Source organism: Selaginella moellendorffii, unplaced genomic scaffold, assembly GCF_000143415.4.
Source record: "Selaginella moellendorffii unplaced genomic scaffold, v1.0 SELMOscaffold_2, whole genome shotgun sequence".
Lineage (NCBI taxonomy): Eukaryota > Viridiplantae > Streptophyta > Lycopodiopsida > Selaginellales > Selaginellaceae > Selaginella > Selaginella moellendorffii.
This window is the reverse complement of record NW_003314263.1, coordinates 1611893-1621151: the sequence shown is the minus strand read 5'-3', so window position 1 is coordinate 1621151 and position 9259 is coordinate 1611893.

The following is a 9259-nucleotide window of genomic DNA, read 5'->3' as shown; positions in this document are numbered from 1 at the left end:
AGACACGGTAAGCTATCATGTAGCGATATTGAGGGACCAATCTCAATACGCGAGGGTTCTTGTCACTAGCCAGTGCAAGACAAAACGAGACGGAAACTCCTTACCGGGCTAAGTATGCTTAGCTAATAACACGTAGGAATTCCGTCCTTATGCTCGTCCGGTCTAAGTACACTCGAAATGCCCAGTTAACTCCACTAGCACAAGAGGGACTGATAAAAGGTCCAGCAATACCGACCTCCTGCCGTCGTGGCAGTAAGGTAAGAATATCCGAAAGGACTAGCCGACAGGTAACTTTCGATACCTGAAGTCATATTCGCGACACTCTCCCCCCCTTGGGAAGATCGACGTCCTCGTGGATGCATACTCCAATCTAGAATACCGCCAAGGAAACAACTCCATAAAAAGTTCACGGTACTCACACTATGTGAGAAATGCACCAACTTAAATGAGTTAGGGGGAACCTCGTTGTCTAACGCGGATGCGCTACCAGCTCAGACACCTTCCGGCCGTCACCGACAAGGAAATGACCAACGGAGTCAGCCACCCCTGCTGCTCTGGGAGTCACCCAGCTTACAAAAGTGTGATATGCCCTGCCCGCAGGGACATAGAGAGAGAAGCCAGAGGCCCCAACCCTCCTGAGCAAAGAAACCAAACCCGTCGGTAAGGTTTAGATAGACTACTATCAACAGGCAGTTAGAGTTGTTTACACGGTCACGCCCTTTCACGGAATAAGGAACATCGACAGAGAGGTGGGTGATGTGACCAGTCGATAGTAGCTATCCCATGACTAGAGATTTCAACATGCATACGAAGTGCCGAAGCCAGTCTGCCTATACTGGCCCAAACTCAAAGAGCAATAGATGGACAATATCAAAGTCATAGACAATGATATCTGAGAGTCTTAAATATCAGTGAATATATCTTAGATTAGAACACAAAAGTATTCCAAGTAAGTTATCATCTGATAAACTAGTATTATAGTAGATAGGAACCACCAAGATCATCATAATTTGGCAAACATAGGAATGACCATCCAACAAAATTCAATAGCTAGTATATCATCAAGGAAACTCAATGATGAAACTTAACTACCGAAGAAAGTAGACAGTAAGCCAACAACTTACTAGAGAGAACTCAAAGAACACAAAGTATCATTGACTAACAAGCACAATGCTCGCGAATGTATTACCCAAAGGAAATAACATCCAAATCTATTAAAACTAACTCGAGCAACAATCAACAGAAGAGAATGAATGTGGTAAGACCAACAAACACTCATGCCTGCCAACTATCACAAAAGCCAATCTGAATAGATCCCAGCCAACAATACCAAGGAACTCAAGTTGCCTAAGCAAGTGTTAGCAACATCCTACTGATGTCTCAAACCCAAGAGACCAATCCAGAGCAAACCACAAAGAATATATGGTATTGCAAAAAGCCATAAACTATCAAAGAGAACAACTAACCATAATGAAAGATCATCAATCATTCCATCAATAAAGAGATGCATAATCATCGTCTAAGAAGGAATCCACCATCCCGAAGAACGGCAAACCATTCTATACCAACAATAATCAAGCAAAACTTTTTGACATGGATAATCAATTATCCTAGATGATAGTCAATCATCACCAATGATTGCTAGATGCAAATACTAACTTCAACATCAAAGCTAAAGAGCCAAAAATGCCTTCCCCCAACAACTTCTAACAAATGGAATAATGAGCATGAAAACTCAAGGAACCAAAAGTTTGAAGAAGCCTATAACTAAGTCTTGCCTAATAATGATCACGAGTCTTTACATGAACTAATTTCAATGCTAAAGAAGAAACCATGGTGCAACCCACAATATCTTCCTCAACACATCCATAAACCAAACTTCATAATGCGAAAGCTAATGAAGAGAGCATGTCTGCATCAATCCAAAAGCTAAGCATAACAAAGCTATGCTTAACAAGTGATCATCAAACGATCCTCCATGAATTCATCTATAGCAAGACGTAACTCATGTCGTAACAAGCACAAGGGAATCATCAATGATCAATATAGTCCAATTTAAACCCAATAAGGATTCAAACTTCCCAATATCGATCACTAACTCTTCCACTTGTAGAGTTAGCATAGTCCACGACTGAATCATTTTTCAAGGAAAAGCTAAAGCTCAACCCCTACTAAATAATCTCATCTAGAACACAACTAACTCAACTTGCTACTCAGTTCATTTGAACGTCAACACAGTTGCTAACTAGCAAATGCATGAATGCCAACAACACAAAGCTAAAGCCAAATCATTAACACTATTTTTATCAGAACTAATGAAACTCAATATCAATCCTACAGAGAGACATCTCATTTCACTTGAATCTCAATACCAACAATGTCAATGACAAGGCATCACTTTAATGCCATCAACACCAAAACAAAGCTAAAAGAAAGCACGAGTGAATCACCACTCAAAACTCTCTAGCAACCAAGCTAACCAAAGTCGAAGATACTTTAGTCAGTATCCGAGACCAATCCTCCAACAAAACTCAGTTACAGATAACACTTCATCAAGGAGTGATTCACCACATCCAAGACTCAATGAAATCTAACACCACGAACTAAACGCAACCAAATGATATCAACAAAGATAGAGTCGATATGCCAACATGGAAAACCCATGTAAGTCTAACGACATGATCCTCCGCAACACCATCCGGTAAAGCAAGCCCATCACTGCTAAATCATCATCGAGCAAAGTAAGTGTCAATGGTCCTTGACGAAGTCTACAAGTAATCACTAGTCACAAAGCAACTAACAATCACTCCTCAACTTGCCTTCACAAGACCTAAACACCAACTCTTGTCATCAAGTTATATACTTGCCCAATATGAACGTGATACCTCAAGTACAAGATAAAAGTTCATAGACAAGCACAAACGAAATGACCACTCAAATCCAACTCAACCGCAATAAGCTTACTAAAACATTTAGCCACTAGCTCTGAGCATGCTTTGAAGAGGCTAGCTATGCAATTAACACTCAGTCGAAACTAAAGTGAAGACCATAAGATGGACTCATATCGGTACACAACCTCCTCATAGACAAAGCTATAGTACGGGTGCCAACATCTCAACCTCAAACAACTAAGTTGGACATCACCATCCTCAGCCAAGGTGCAGGGCCACCAAGACCAAGTCAAGATCAGTGAGAGCTCACTACTCTCATAGAGTCTAATGTAATGCAAGGTGCAAACTGCCACCAAGCACAATGCTACAAAAGAAAGGCACAAGGGTCACCTTTCTTAGAAAAGCGCAACAGCCACTTTTCTACACCAACTCCAGACTCTATCCAACTCAATTGCTTTAGCCCCAAAAGTTAGCATCCCTTTTGGGTCGCATCATACAAACTACCTACTAAGGTCTAAGCTAACCGAAGTCAACTCTAACCCCTTCACTAGTTTGTACTGGCTTACGAAAACAGAATGGTTTTTGGGCAAAGTGATCAACAGATCAGCCATCGGAAAAGTTTAAGAAAATTTGTGGAAAATTTCCCATCCTAAAGAAAGAATGTCTCTCAGTCCAGGATTGCAAACTTTCAAGACTCAACCAACTTCCTCCTACTAACAACTTCACATAGGTTCACCTCAACACAAATTCTCATGACCCATAATATGCTTAAGCATTGAACATCTTTTTGCCCATACTTCCGACATCCGTAAAATGCAAATGGAACATCCAAGGCTTGATCATAAAGACCACATCTTCGGATATCCACATTGCACTAACACTCTTCTTCAATCATCTTCAAGATCTAATGTGAAGCCAAAACACTAACAAGAAAAATGACATAGAAAATCAAGGTCCAAGGAAAATTCCTCATCACTCGAATCAACAATGCCACTTCCACTAACACAAGTGCTAGCGATGTCAATGCATCAACCTCACACCTTCTCCATCCAATAATCTACTCCAAGTGCTAACGGATCAATAGATGAGCTATAGCAAATGAATGCTACAACCCATTCCCAACACCTTATAGGCAAACCCTCAAGGAAACAAGGTACCAACATAAGCTTAGCATAATAGACCACCATTGAGAATCCAGTCAAGGCTACTACAATGCTACTACGTGCAAGTAGACTAGCTTCTCCATCAACCACTTTGGGGTTGATCATCGTTTAACCAAGCAACTTCGTAAACACATTGCTTATTATCACATGGATATGATATAAATCACAATGACTTGATCATCAATCAAGCAACACTATGAGCAATGCCCATGTCACTACTGCAAAGGTTTATGTGAATATCAAGTGCTAACTCGATTCGACAAAATGCAACATAAATGCCACACCCTATCAATAGAGATTTACAACACCCAACACCACTAACTTTTGTTCACAACATGGACAAGCTCATGCCACTCTCTTTCCGACCAAACTCAAAACTAATCCAACACCAAGCTACAAGGTTCCCCAGAAAAGAATTGAGCATTGCAACCCAAGTCTTCCAATAGCAAGCCTAGACAAAATGGTATAGCGCTTCACCGCTATCCATCCCACAACTCGTCATTTGTAAGACCATCATCTCCAACATGCATCAAGGTAGGGACTCTTGATTGCATAATGTGAACACGAGCAATGAGTCACACCTCGTTGCAAATCATCTCTCCAAGAAGAGAAGATAATTTACGTGTTTGATCCTTCGTCCCCGATGACTCTCTTTTCGGTCTCATCTTTGACTACACTTCAAGCTTGCATTCGCACTGCCTTCAGTCCAATCCAAGAAAAGTTTATGAGAGAGCATAGCAACAATTACTTGAAATCAATAGACTTATCCCTACAGTCTTGATTGATCCACTTGTAACTATGCCTAGGAAGGATCCACTAGTGCCGTGCTAAACAGCTACAGACCAGCCTATTTGCCACTCATAGCAAACTCAGGGAAGGTTTGCTTTTACCCATGGTACATGGAACAACTCACGGAACCACTGATAGGCTAACATTAATCCTGCCAACTCAAAGCGTAACCTCAAGTTGCTAATGTGCCTCACTCACGAGCCCAAGCGCAAACTCATGCAAATTGGAACAACTTATTCCCTCTTATGAGCCCAAGCTCAAGCTCACATCATAAGGTATAACAAGGTAACAATATTTATACCCAAGGAACAATTCCGAAGTCTTTGCACCCAAATGTGTACCCACTCGGATCATCGTTTTCATCTCTGCATATGCAACGAGACTAGTTGCCCAATCTCATTGAATAGTACTCGCTGAGACTCATCCTCTGATACCAAATGTAGCGCACGTGGTTTTGACCTTTTATCCTATGGTGATTTACCATAGGATAACACCACGAAGCGGAACTTAAACCCTCTTTGTGCCACGCGACAGATGCCATGTGTCACATACCACGTGTCCGTGCCACGTGTCCATAGGAACCCGAGGTTCAGGGCCTTGGGCCACTGAACGAAGGAATGGTGCCAAACTCCCAAGCGTGACGCCAAGGAGTGATGGAACCGGACCACGGAGCAACTCCCGAGCATATAGCCCAAGGAGCGAAGGGACAGGAGCCCGGAGCGACTTGGAACAGTCCTGGAGCAACCAGCATATCAATGCCAGGACCAGCACGCAAAACGGAGCCAAACGGAGTCTGGCGCTATTTCAGCATACCGGTGGCCTAACGTGAGGATATGGGTACTCCACCAGCTAGCATGGAATGGAACTTGGGCTTAGACCCAAGCCGGACGCAGAACAAGGACAGGCATGCAAGCGGGAGCTAGACTATGCCTCAGGTTGGTCGGCCATGCCCGACCTACCCACTATCCCTACTATACATTTGGAACCCCCCATAGCCCCCCCCCCCCCTCTTGAGGAACACACGCTTTGGGCTTTCACCCCAAGCCTCCCTTAGTATCAGGAGTTAGTCTCTGGGACAAACTCGAAACTTACTAAATATGGAATGTCCTTAGATTGCGAATTTGGACATGGGACGAACACCATCGTGTTCAAGCCGATCTGTACATTCCGTAGATATGCCAAATGAGCAAATCTGGACACTTTCCATAAATAGCATTTGGGACCGAAATGAGACTAACACAAAGGGCATGATAGCGAGGGTGTTTGGTAGACACGGTAAGCTATCATGTAGCGATATTGAGGGACCAATCTCAATACGCGAGGGTTCTTATCACTAGCCAGTGCAAGACAAAACGAGACGGGAACTCCTTACCGGGCTAAGTATGCTTAGCTAATAACACGTAAGAATTCCGTCCTTATGCTCGTCCGGTCTAAGTACACTCGAAATGCCCAGTTAACTCCACTAGCACAAGAGGGACTGATAAAGGGTCCAGCAATACCGACCTCCTGCCGTCGTGGCAGTAAGGTAAGAATATCCGAAAGGACTAGCCGACAGGTAACTTTCGATACCTAAAGTCACATTCGCGACACTTAGTAAGTCTCTTTAGCATTTCTACTATGGGTGCTATCTACAGCTCAACCTTGTGACCCACCCATGGGTCCTTCCTTAGACTATTCTCTTAGACTCATAATACTATTGCATTGTTATAGTTCATTTCTTTAGGTGTCTTTTCCACTTGGTTATCTTAATCAAGCCATACTCTTACTAATAATTTAAATCAACACTTTGAGCTAAGAATCTTATTCCCTAACCAAACAAGGATCTTATCCTTGTTCACCTAATTATCTCACCTTGACACCTTAATAAGTTTACCAATAAGAAGTAGATCTTCTAGACTTTTAAGTTGCTTACTATGACCCCAAGGGCATCCCCCACATTTGGCAGTGCGCTCAAGCCAACCCTTCCAGCCAAGGGTCCATAACAACTGAAACTGGGTGTCCCCATCTCATTCACCATATTCTTAGTGCCACTTGCACCAAAGTGTTCAAGTTAGATATGCTAAACTTTCACACTAAGCAATTTAACCATGCATTATGACTTCAAGGCATCCCCCACTTGGTAGTGTGCCCAAGACAACCTTTATACTAAGAGTCCATGATAGCGTTCAACAAAGCCTTTCACCTTTCAAAGCAAAAATCCTTCTTGAGTTCAACCTCTAAAAATTTTTCAAAATTCCCAGGATTAAACCTTCTAATCCAAATTTTCTCAGGTAAAAATTCTTTTATTAATAAAAACATAAGGTTAAACAAGTTTACAACTATGAAAAAATTTGTCAATAGTGTGCACTTTTCTTCTAGTGGTCCATAACTTCATTAAAGTTAAACTTCTAAATTTCAAGACCTTCAGTTGAAATCCTTATGAGAGCATTAATTGCTTCAATACTCATTTGATTTCTATACTTATTCTTGATCAAGTTTATTCTGTTGAAACCTCACTCACAACTTGCAATGCTAACACACTGCACCATCATAATTTCACCAACTTGAAGCAAGTTTGGAAAGCTCTTTGCCCAATTTGTTTGACTATGTATGATGCTCTATATATCAATAAAATTTTGTCCTTTCCATTCTTCCAAAGCAAGTAGCTTCCAAGTCAAATACTCTTCCATGAAGGTTAAAGGATCCACAATACCTTTAACAAAAATTCCATCCACCTCTAAATGCTTTCTATAAAATTTTGCAAGCTCCTTTACCTTTGTAATCCCAAACCGTTTGTTTTCCTTAACAAGGATTGGCAAATTAATCAGAGCTATAACCTACATCTTGGAGAGTATCCCTGTGTCTTGTAGTCATTTTTTAATAGCTGAAATGAGAGTAGAAGTAAAGGAGATTTGAAACTACATAGCTTCTTGGAACTATATAACTTTCATCTTTTGACCAAATCAATTGTATAGTTCTGTAAGCATCTCCTTTAATTAAAGCTCTCAAAGCATGGAGGAAGCCATCCTTACTACCACCATCAGGGATGTATGGATATGATTTACTATCCATAAGATTACCATTTAAATCAATCTCATCACTAATGTAATATTGGTTCAGCTTCATAATAGTCTCTTGACACAAGGGTCCAACTATGGTGATATCAATTAGCTTCTCTTGGAATTTCTAATTGAGATTACTCATCACCTGTAAAATATCAGCCAAAAAATGCAAGACATACATGTTCTTGAGAGTTCTCAGCTTGTTGTAATGTTGCAACTTGCCACTTCATTTGAAAAATTTAGCTATTGGCTCCAAACATTCACAAAGCTTAGAAAAAGCCCTTCCATGACTTAACCACTTTGTATCTTGTATATGCTACAGCTTAAGCTTGGTATAATCATGTTCCATTTCAATTTCCATCAGCTAAGCAAACCTTTTTGAGCTTTTGCTGAAGTAAGTTGCTACCTTATTCACTAATTTATCAATCTTCATGCATTATGTAGCACATTCTCCATCCCATAAACATCTTCTACACATAAATTGGCTTGATATGCCATACAGTGAACACTACTTAAGAAGGGATTGATCTCCTTTAGCCTGGTTGTTACCTATGTCTTACTACCAGCCATGACATTACATCCATCTGAACCAAAACCTATGAACCACTACATATCTAAGTTCCACAGCTTAAGAATATCACTAATGTAGATAAAGATACTTGCTACACCACTATCATCGATGCTGACAATCCCCAAGTAGTTCATCTTCATTATGTAAATTACGTAAAAGATCAAATGCTTCATAATGCTAAAAATAAATTGAATTGTAAGAAAACTAATAAATCTAAATTAAGGAATACCTTATATCAGTCGATTCATCCACCTTTAATCCAAAATAAGGACTTTCCCTAACCTTTTGTAAGATATTTTTAACTATAACCTGAAGTGAATCATGAACCATGTTAGAATCACATAGTTTCTTAAACATACCTTGTTAATAGAAGTTATCAATTGTGAACAACCTTTATCACTATTGTAATATCTTGGAATGTTCATCTCGTTAAGTTGATGAAGTTCAATCAACTTTTGAAAACAAGTGAATAGAGCAATTCCTTTCACAATATAATAAGTAGAATGAAATAACACAAGCACCTTATTCAACATGATGTAGATGTTTAGTTGTAGCTTTTGAAATCGATTGCTACTTCCCATGGTGCACCTCCTCAGCAAATATAGACTCCTTGTGATCTTCAGAGTTAGCATGACTGTGTAAGATACTCTTTTGAAAATTACTACTACTCTATTTGCCAAAAATATTCTTAGTCCGTGGATTTGCCTTGCAAATCTTGCAAAACATTGTGCCTTCAATTGCATCAAATTTTAACCAACAGTAGTTCTACTTCTAATGCTTCTTAAAATGCTTTGATGCTATATT